This window comes from Podarcis pityusensis, assembly GCF_964106645.2.
Source record: "Podarcis pityusensis genome assembly, chromosome: 17".
In the NCBI taxonomy this organism is placed as follows: Eukaryota; Metazoa; Chordata; class Lepidosauria; order Squamata; family Lacertidae; genus Podarcis; species Podarcis pityusensis.
The window spans coordinates 9,219,761-9,229,890 of NC_138042.1; positions in this window are offsets into that span (position 1 = coordinate 9,219,761).

Sequence of the window (10,130 nt, forward strand, 5' to 3'; positions counted from 1 at the left end):
ATTGCTGCCATGGAATTTCAGCCTTGGAGCACTTGTAAGGAAAGACCCAGACAACGAACAGAAACGCACACCTCTGGGCTATGTTTGGGATTTTAAAGGAAGTATTTTCATTCGGTTTATTTGATTTTGATTTATTGTATTTCGACGCCGCTTTTCATTCAAGTGAATCTCAAAGCGGCTTACAAACCAATAAATAACCATAACATAATAAAACATAATAGCACTTTGCGAATACAGCATACATCATATAAAATAATTAACAAATGATCAATAAAAAAACAACGAAACAGCAACTAAAAAATAGGTTAACCCTCACAATTATGGCAAATCATGCGATTAACAAATCAACGCAGCATTTAGAATCTATAAAACAATATTAAAGACATTAACAAAATAGCAATTAAAAGATAAGATAAGCACTAAGTTCGTTCGCACAATCTCTGCACCCCCATGACTCTGTTCAGTTCATTAAAATACACACATGCACACCATGCCTATTGTTAAGCCAGCTCAGCCAGATGCTGTGCTGGCTGGGGTCCTTGAATACCGGGCCATGTTGGAGATGGTGGGGCTCTCAGGCCTCCTGCCAGTGGTAAGGTGGATGTTGACTCTGGGTAGCCTGCCTTGGCTTTCAATAATCTGGAGGTCCATTCCCACTTGAGGAAGTCCAAGACTAGGCTGTCCCTCTGGAGCACCAAGTGGCAACTGCACTTGGTGTAGAGGCCAACCATGAGGTCCAGCAGTAACCCTGTGGCCTGTCCACCAGGAGCTGCTCCAGCCTGTCAGGCCTCGCACTAGACTGATGGAGAGAGGCAGAGCAGGGCCCTCAGGCCCTCAGCAGGTCAGTCTTTCCTGGGCAGCCACAACAGCAGCAGTCCATGGGAAAATGTTCTTTGCAAATCTTGGACAGGATAGAAAATGGAAGAAAATGGTCCGGGACAGCGCCATCGGCAATGGCGGAGTTCCTCTGACTGAGAGGAACCCGCTCCGTGAAAATCGGGTCCTGCCGCCGCGGCGAAGGCGGAGACCCCTTAAAAATCCCAGGCGGAGGAAGCCTGGGAACGTGGGATTCGGCTGACACCAGGAGCGCCTCTCCTACTCGCAGGGAAACCCTTTTTCGGGGATCCGAAGCGACGTGGGGTGAGTAGCGCGGTGTTTTGAATCAACCGCTACTTTTACGGAGTGAAGCCGCACAGCCGTTGCCGGAGAGCGCTGACTTTTTCCTGTGGACAATTGGACTCTAAACAAGTACCCGTGAGTAGAACGGAAAATTGGATTAAGAAATATTTTAATTTGGCACCGAAACGGGAAGGTTCTAAACAGGAAGTCCGCCTCCCGTTTTTTGTAAATAGATTGGAGCAAAAACTTTGTAAGCTAAAGGCTGGAAAGTCGTATATAAAGTTCTAAATTTCCTTCATTCATCACCACCAAAACCCCTCTTGGAAGCAGGAGAAAAGAGGGGGATTTTTGATTGTTTAAGCCTGCAGGAGAGAGAGTAAAGAAAGATTAATTTTCCACCGTCTCAAACCTGGGAACGGGGTGTCAGAGACAGAAATTTATGGGGAAGTTCATCGACTGTGAATGGAACGTCTTTTGACAGACAGTAAAAAAAAAAAGAGAGAGAAATAAATTGACTCCAATGTTGCTTCTTGCAATCAAAAGAAACAAAGTATTTGAAAAGTGAAAGTAATTTTTCTTTGTTGGTCCTGCTTTTAAAAGATGGATACAAATAGAAATTGTCTCCTCTAGAGGGAGCTTGTTAATTTGTTGCCGGAGCTGATCTGGGGACCTCACAGCTGTATGATTAGGATCGTGAGACCAGACTCTAACCTTGGGGGAAAAAATGTGTTTACAAGAAGTCTTGGTGCTTGCTTTTTGCAAGACAAGTGCTTTGCTGGAGCAGATGCATGAGAAGATGGATTTGATGACTGTTGCAGTTAAAAACTTTGGACAAACGGCGAATACCCATATAGAAACCATTCAGGAACCAGCCCAGGAATCTGTTTTGATAGGGCAAGCGCAAGTGCAGAAGAAAATGGAAGAGGTTGCTGTTGAACCTCAAATAACACAAATGGAGAGATCCGAGGCCTTGCAGGAGTATAAACCGCTGTTCTTGAAGTTTGAATCTGGAGTGGACCAGGGGGGGTCTGGAGTTGTGAGGGCTCTTAATTTTGGAAAGACTTTGAAACACGCTTTTAAATACTTTCTGGATTACAGTGTTGACTGTGGGGAATGGGACTGTGGGGAATGGGCTGATCTGCTGAGGAGAGATGGAGATACTTTTGGATTGGAGTCCTCCCGAGACCTACCCCCCAATGAGAAAGGAAAGAAAATAAGAAAAAGATCAACAAAAGACAAAGTAAAGGGCAGGTATAAACAAGAAGAAGACCTGCAGAAGGGACATGGAAAAGACTTAAGAGCCTCGGACATAAGAGCACCAGGTTGATGGATTAGATGGACGAGAAAGGACTGACAAAACCTGAGACCAGGAAGAAGAGACGATGGATGAAGATTGGAAGAAAGTTTTAAAAATTTATTTAGAAAAGTATTGTAAAATTAATGAGTATTAGAAAAATGTTGGGTGAGGCCCTGGCCCTAGAATGTACCATGTGCCTTGCTTCGTCATCATGTCTGTGCAAGGAGTCAAATCTGGGGAGCAGCACACCACATTGGTCATATTTTAAAAGGAACAAACTCAGCCCGAGAATTTCACAGGACTGGGCTGCCATCTTCTGAGTATCTCCAGCCCTTCCCCAAAGGTTAGTTTACAGCACACACCACAAATGGCCAGGTTACTCATTCCACAGAGGCCTTTCCCGAGGTTGCACACTATGAGTGCAAGGCTATCATCTCTTTCTAGCTCTCAAAATTCAATATTTCACGGTAGGGACCATGCAATTCTCCACCAGTGAGTCAATTGTGGTGGAGCATAGCATGGAATGGGTCGCAGGTGGCGCTGTGGGTTAAACCACAGAGCCTAGGACTTGCCGATCAGAAAGTCAGCGGTTCCATTTCCCGCGATGGGGTGAGCTCCTGTTGCTCGGTCCCTGCTCCTGCCAACCTAGCAGTTCGAAAGCACGTCAAAGTGCAAGTAGATAAATAGGTACCACTCCGGCGGGAAGGCAAACGGCGTTTCCGTGTGCTGCTCTGGTTCGCCAGAAGTGGCTTAGTCATGCTGGCCACATGACCTGGAAGCTGTACGCCGGCTCCCTCGGCCAATAAAGCGAGATGAGCGCTGCAACCCCAGAGTTGGCCACAACTGGACCTAATGGTCAGGGGTCCCTTTACCTTTACCTTATAGCATCGAATATGGCTGGGTGACTGTTGTAGGCACCTTATTGGGAGACATTTTAAGGAAAAAGTGAGACCTGACTCTTAGGAGGCTGCCAGTGTGAATTCTACACAGCAGTCAAGCTGAACTAGGCATTGATTTAATCCCAATGTCAGAAGTTTAGATGAGAATGTCGGTCAATTTTAGTTTCTCTCGGTTTCTCATTTCTCAAATTTTAAGTTCAGTTCACAACATTTCCACATCGCCACAGTTCTAATATAGGCACAGGCGTCTGTGTGCATACTTCTTTTGTTGTTTGAGAACTGCATTGCAACATTCAGAGATGCACAAATTTTAAAAGGATGGCCCCGTCTCAGTTTGCATATTGTTTCAGCAAGAACAAATTAGGTAGTTTCACATTAAAATGCAAACTGAATCAATTTTTTTTCTCCATCCCAAAGCAAGACGGAACTATGGCCCAGCAAGTATAACTCAATGACAGTGCAAACTTAGGCTTGCCAGGATCAATTAGAGCTTAAACCCCTGAGTTTCCTGGTCTGCACCTTCCCTTGAACAATGAGATACTTGAGACTACAGTAGAGGAAGAAGAGGCAATATTATCTTGCTAGGTGTTAAGTTGTGGGTGAACATATCAGACGACACAGTGATTCTTCAAACAGCTCTTGTTTATTCACAGGCTAGAACAGAACTAGACTGAAGGGTTCAGTCAGCCTGCTTATATAGAGCTCCAGTACAACGTAACTGTAACAATTTTCTAAAACTATCCAATCACTGAACGTCACTTTTGATCCCTTATTTGCATAACTATCTACAGTATCCCCCTGCTGGCCCAGGGTGAGAACTTCAGTACATAACACTAGGTCTAAAGAGCTCCACCCCTCGGGCAGCCCATTGCCTTCTTCTGACCTGGCAAGGCTAGAAACGCTTCCAGGTCAGGAAAAGATCTTTGTTGGGACTGTAGACCATTTTTTTGCATTGTTTGTGACTGGCTATCCCAGTGGCTTTTTATTTTATTTCAAAGCAAGCCATAGGAGGACCCTCTATAATTCGCACTGGGGCAGAGGCACACAGAATACTTTGCCCTCTGGGCCCGATTCCTTGATCTAAATCCACTCCTCATCCGCAGGTGCTTTTTGACCCTACTGGTGGTGGTGAGACACCAGTCGTACCTGTCTTCACCACCCCCCCCAGCGAAGCAAAGGGCAATGGGGAAGGATTTCAATCAGGAAAATTGAGAGGGTGTTAGATGCTTTCTTCCCCAGCATTCCTCATCAGATTTTGTTTTTTAAATGATTTTTTATTTAAAATTGATTTAGGAAATTTTAAAAAAGAAAAAGAAAACCAGAGAAAGGCAAGTGGGGTGGGAAGCATGAAGAAAATCAGAAGAAACCTGTCAGCTTATATGGACAATACAATAAGCATCAATACAATAAACAAGGCAGCCCTGTTTAGGAAAGTTTTTAATGTTTGATGTTTTATTGTGTTTTTAATATTCTGTTGGGAGCTGCCCAGAGTGGCTGGGGAAACCCAGCCAGATGGGTGGGGTATAAATAATATATTACTACAGTCATAAAGGACCCCTGACCATTAGGTCCAGTCGTGACCGACTCTGGGGTTGCGGCGCTCATCTTGCTTTATTGGCCGAGGGAGCCAAACGACAGCTTCCGGGTCGTGGCCAGCATGACTAAGCCGCTTCTGGCGAACCAGAGCAGCGCACGGAAACGCTGTTTACCTTCCCGCTGGAGCGGTACCTATTTATCTACTTGCACTTTGACATGCTTTCGAACTGCTAGGTTGGCAGGAGCTGGGACCGAGCAACGGGAGCTCACCCCGTCGCGGGGATTCGAACCCCCGACCTTCTGATCAGCAACTGCTAGGCTCTGTGGTATAGACCACAGCGCCACCCGCGTCCCTACTACAGTCATAGCTCAGGTTAAATATGCTTCAGGTTGAGCATTTTCAGGTTACGCTCCATGGCGAGTTACGTGTTCTGTTACTTCCGGGTTTTGCCGCTCGTGCATGCACAGACGCTCAAAATGACGTCACACGCATGCACGGAAGCAGCGAAACATGACCCGCGGACTTGCAGATGCATAGTCGCATGTTACGTTCTACTCAGGATGCGAACGGGCCTCCGGAATGGATCCCATTCGCATCCAGAGGTACCACTCTACTACTACTACTACACTTATCTCAGTTCACACATTCAGGTCAATATATGCCACCCAAATGTCTGAAAAGTGTTAAGGCCCTTTGCCCAGGGCAAGGGCAGTGTGGACCCCCTAAGTCACAGATGGTGGTGGGTCTGTCTGCACTTGCAACCCCCCCCCCAATGAATAACTCTGCCTTCCCTGTTGCTTGACAGATTAGTGCCAGGCAGGCTGTCCCTGTGCCAACAGCAGTGCTACTGCTGAGACAAATGGCAGCCACGCAGGCAGGTGAGTGGGTGTGATTCAAATCAGGGCCAAAGTGGTAGGTGCAAAGTGTTGCCTTCCTCTCCTCCAGTCCCAACCCCCTGCCCCCATCTCCCTGGGTGCTGATTAGTAAAGAAAAAGCAATTAAACACAATGGAAAGTCGCATACCAGTGATTGTGATGATAAGACAATGGGTTAAGATCAGAGTTATGATATTTGCAAAAAACTAGAGAAAAAAAGTAGGAACAATAATAATAATAAAATCCTCCTGATCAGCCAGAACATGAGAAGTCCCCCTAATTTTTTTTTTTTTTAATTTGGAATGTATAATTGGCTTTATTATTTGTATTATGATGCGGCAAGATTTGATATGTTGTCAACTGGAATGTTATTAATGAAAAAGTAATAAAAAATATTTTTTAAAAAAGCAAAGTAAAAGCAAATGTGTGCTTTCTCCTTGCGGGCTTAATGTAACTTGCAGTTTAGCCACACATCAGACATTGGAAGAACCAGGCTGTGGAGATCAAAAGAATGACCAGAGGACTGATTGTTTGTGAACGAGGGCAAGGAAGTTCTCCTGGAGACGTGTGCTCTTTAGACCCTCCTAGCCTGCCGTGTCCTTTCATGAAGGGAAGGAGGCAAGAGCCATAAAACAAAAGAAGCAGCAATCAACACAAAGCAGCAGCAAATCTGTCAGCGCACAGGCATACAATCACCTTAGCAACTTTTGGGAACAGCTGAGAAATACACGCAACTTGCATTGCATCACTTGGATATGAGCGCACAACCTGTAAGCACAAGTGGAGCTGCCAGTCCTTCCGATGACTGGTTCCTGTGCAAAGTCTATTTGGGAGGAACGTTTCCTAGAAATCCTGAATGTTGATTCCATGAGAAATGGGAGGATGTGAAATGGAGAGTCACAAGGCAAGGACTACATGATGAGCCTGCCTGCCGATATCTGGCTGCTGGCACTTCTTAGCTTTTTATGTTTTTAAAGCAGGGGTCAGCAAACTTTTTCAGCAGGGGGGCGGTCCACTGTCCCTCAGACCTTGTGGGGGGTGGCAGACTGTATTGGGGGGGGGATGAACGAATTCCTATGCCCCACAAATAACCCAGAGGTGCATTTTAAATAAAAACACACATTCTACTCATGTAAAAACACGCTGATTCCCAGACCGTCCGCGGGCCGGATTTAGAAGGCGATTGGGCCGGGATCTGGCCCCTGAGCCTTAGTTTGCCTACCCATGTTTTAAAAGAAGAGGGCAAGGTCTCTCCCGCCATGCTCCTAGATCAGGTATCTTCTATTTTGCCACAATGATCTTCCTGTAGTATATTTTCTGTGGCTGTTACTGGAATGGCCAGGGCTGGCAGAGAAGCCTCTTGCTTGCTGCTCTTATACTAGGGAACTCTCACAAATAATTCATCTAAACTTAAGCATAAGAATGTGCTACTCCAATCATGGGAACAGTGCAACAATAATTCAGATCAGAGAGGTGCCAGGATCAAAAGACAAAGAAAAATTACTTCCTTACAACGCAGTTGTACTCATGTATTCTCAGAAACAATTCCTACTGCATTCAGTGGCACTTAACTCTCATCCCAGGTAAGTGTGTTTAGGATGCAACATTGCTATATGCAATCTCTGCTCTTACATGATGGCTGGATTTATTTATTTATTTATTTATTGGGGGTGGGGGAGCTTTAATACTTATATCAATACTAGCGGGAAGTACCTGGTGCTGTCTGGGAATTTCAGAAACCAAAAATAATTGATTTTTAAATGGATAGTGTAATTTGTGAGTTTGGATCCATCATGCCAAAAACCAAGTAAAGTACAGTGGTACCTCAGGTTAAGAACTTAATTCATTCTGGAGGTCCGTTCTTAGCCTGAAACTGTTCTTAACCACTTTAGCTAACGGGGTACCACTTTACTTACGGGGCCTCCTACTGCTGCTGCGCCGCCGGAGCACAATTTCTGTTCTCATCCTGAAGCAAAGTTCTTAACCCGAGGTACTAATTCTGCCAAAACGGCTCAGCTTAGAGATAAATAATCCAAAACAGCCTCTGCCCTCAGATTTATAATCTAAAATGACACGACACAAAAGGAAAATGAATTGTGAGGGAGGAGGAAATAAGCAAACTCGCATGCCAGTTCTGAGGGAGTTTCTTTATTTATTAATAATTTTTATTTGCCTGGAACAGTTTTCTTTACCACTGTAAAGACCAAATGCAAGCACACTACAGTGGTACCTCAGGTTAAGAATTTAATTCGTTCTGGAGGTCCGTTCTTAGCCTGAAACTGTTCTTAACCTGAAGCACCACTTCAGCTAATGAGGCCTCCTGCTGCCACTGCGCCACCACCACGTGATTTTTGTTCTCATCCTGAAGCAAAGTTCTTAACCTGAGGTACTATTTCTGGGTTAGTGGAGTCTGTAACCTGAAGCGTCTGTAACCTGAAACATCAGTAACCCGAGGTACCACTGTAATGTTTAGGTTCAAAATAGTGCCCAGCATCCAAATGCCATCGAAGACTGCCACCTCCACCTTGGAACCCTCGTGCCAAGTTTGCAACGATATCTTAAGAGGTGGCTGAACCTATGCAAAAAACCTGGGCAAAGTCATGCCAAAATGGCATTTTGCTCCGCCATCTTGAATCAAAATGGTGACCAGCATGTAAACACCAACATAGACCATTCTGCGCACCACAGAAACCCTTGCGCTGAGTTTGGCGATAATATCTCAACAGGCAGGCAAACCTATGCCCAAAAGGGGGCCAAGTCACACCAAAGTGATGATTCAGTCCCACATCTTCATTAAAAATACGCCTGGCATCCAAAATGTGAGGAATAAACCCTCAGTAACTTTCATGCCAAGTTTGGCGATGATCTCATGGGAGGCGGCTGAACCTATGCCAAAAAACAGGTGAAATCACACTAAAGTGACATTTTGGTTCTCCATCTTGATTCAAAATGGCAGTCAGCATCCAAACATTGGGAAAGATGGCGACCCTCACAGTGGGAACCCTTGTGCCGAATCTGGCAGCAATATCTCAAGAGGCATCTATGGAGAAAAAGCAACCCCCCCCCCAATAGAGTACAGTGGTACCTCTGGTTAAGAACTGAATTCGTTCCGGAGGTCCGTTCTTAACCTGAAACTGTTCTTAACCTGAGGTACCACTTTAGCTAATGGGGCCTCCTGCTGCTGCCGCCACCATGCGATTTCTGTTCTCATCCTGAAGCAAAGTTCTTAACCCGAGGTACTATTTTTGGGTTAATGGAGTCTGTAACCTAAAGCATCTGTAACCTGAAGTGTCTGTAACCCGAGGTACCACTGTAGATTAAAAGCAATCATGCCTGTACCTTTCTTGTAGTCTGTGCACAAGTTCACATGCTTACTTTTTTCCACAGCAAACTCAGCACACTAACTATGAAATCACTGTATTTCTCTCTCTCTCTTTGGCTTATGTTCTTAACAATGCAAATTGCATTCCTATTCAGAAAACTTAGATGTCCTTATTTTCCACAGAGCTTTCAGCCAACAGATTAGAAAACACAGCCGTACTTCTGCAGTAACAGACAGGATAAGCAACACATTCGCACAGGGCAGAACTGAATTTCACACACTCGAAATATGCTTCAGTCTCTGAAATCTGGGTGTGTGCCTCTCGCCATGGGATCCGTTTTGCAGAGTGTACAGAAGAAGCACAACTGAATCATGGAAGAATCACACACTAATTCTTCGCTGTCATTTGATGGCCCTTTTGGATTTGGTGACTGCCGTATTGTTACGTTATCACTCAGGGGCACATTCCTAGGAACAATCTCTATGGAAGACTCACAGAAGTTCAAAACTTTGAGGTGACTGTTCCCTGTGATTCAATGAATGTATAATATAGCCCAAACCCTAGGTCCTTCTGTTTGGTGGAAGGACTAGCTGAACCCAGCAGGCAATCTTTTTTACAATGGGACTTGCTCCCAGTTCAGTATAGCATTGCAACCTTCATTTTTTTGTTTTGATTCTGTATTTTCTTGAAAGTATGCTCTTCATCCTGATCCTCAAGCTATAAAGCGAAACAAATACATTTCGGTACTCCCCTGCCCATCTCTCTCGCACAGGCAAGCAGACCCACCCTGTCAGGGAGATCTTTTCACTCCCAAGCACAAGGTGACCCAGAGAATGTTCCCTGCGCTCCTCATGCTAGCCAGTGAGGTGAGGCGAGGCACGGCATATTCCTCTGGTGGGGTCTTAGTTGCAAAATCTTGGTTCTAAGCTGCTTATACGCCCCCCCCCCCCCATCATTCAGCCCAGACACTGAGGTCCACCTTCAAGGGCCTTCTGGTGGTTCCCTCACTACAAGAAGTGAAGTTACAGGGAACCAGGCAGAGGGCCTTCTCGGTAGTGGCACCCGCCCTGTCAAAGAGAT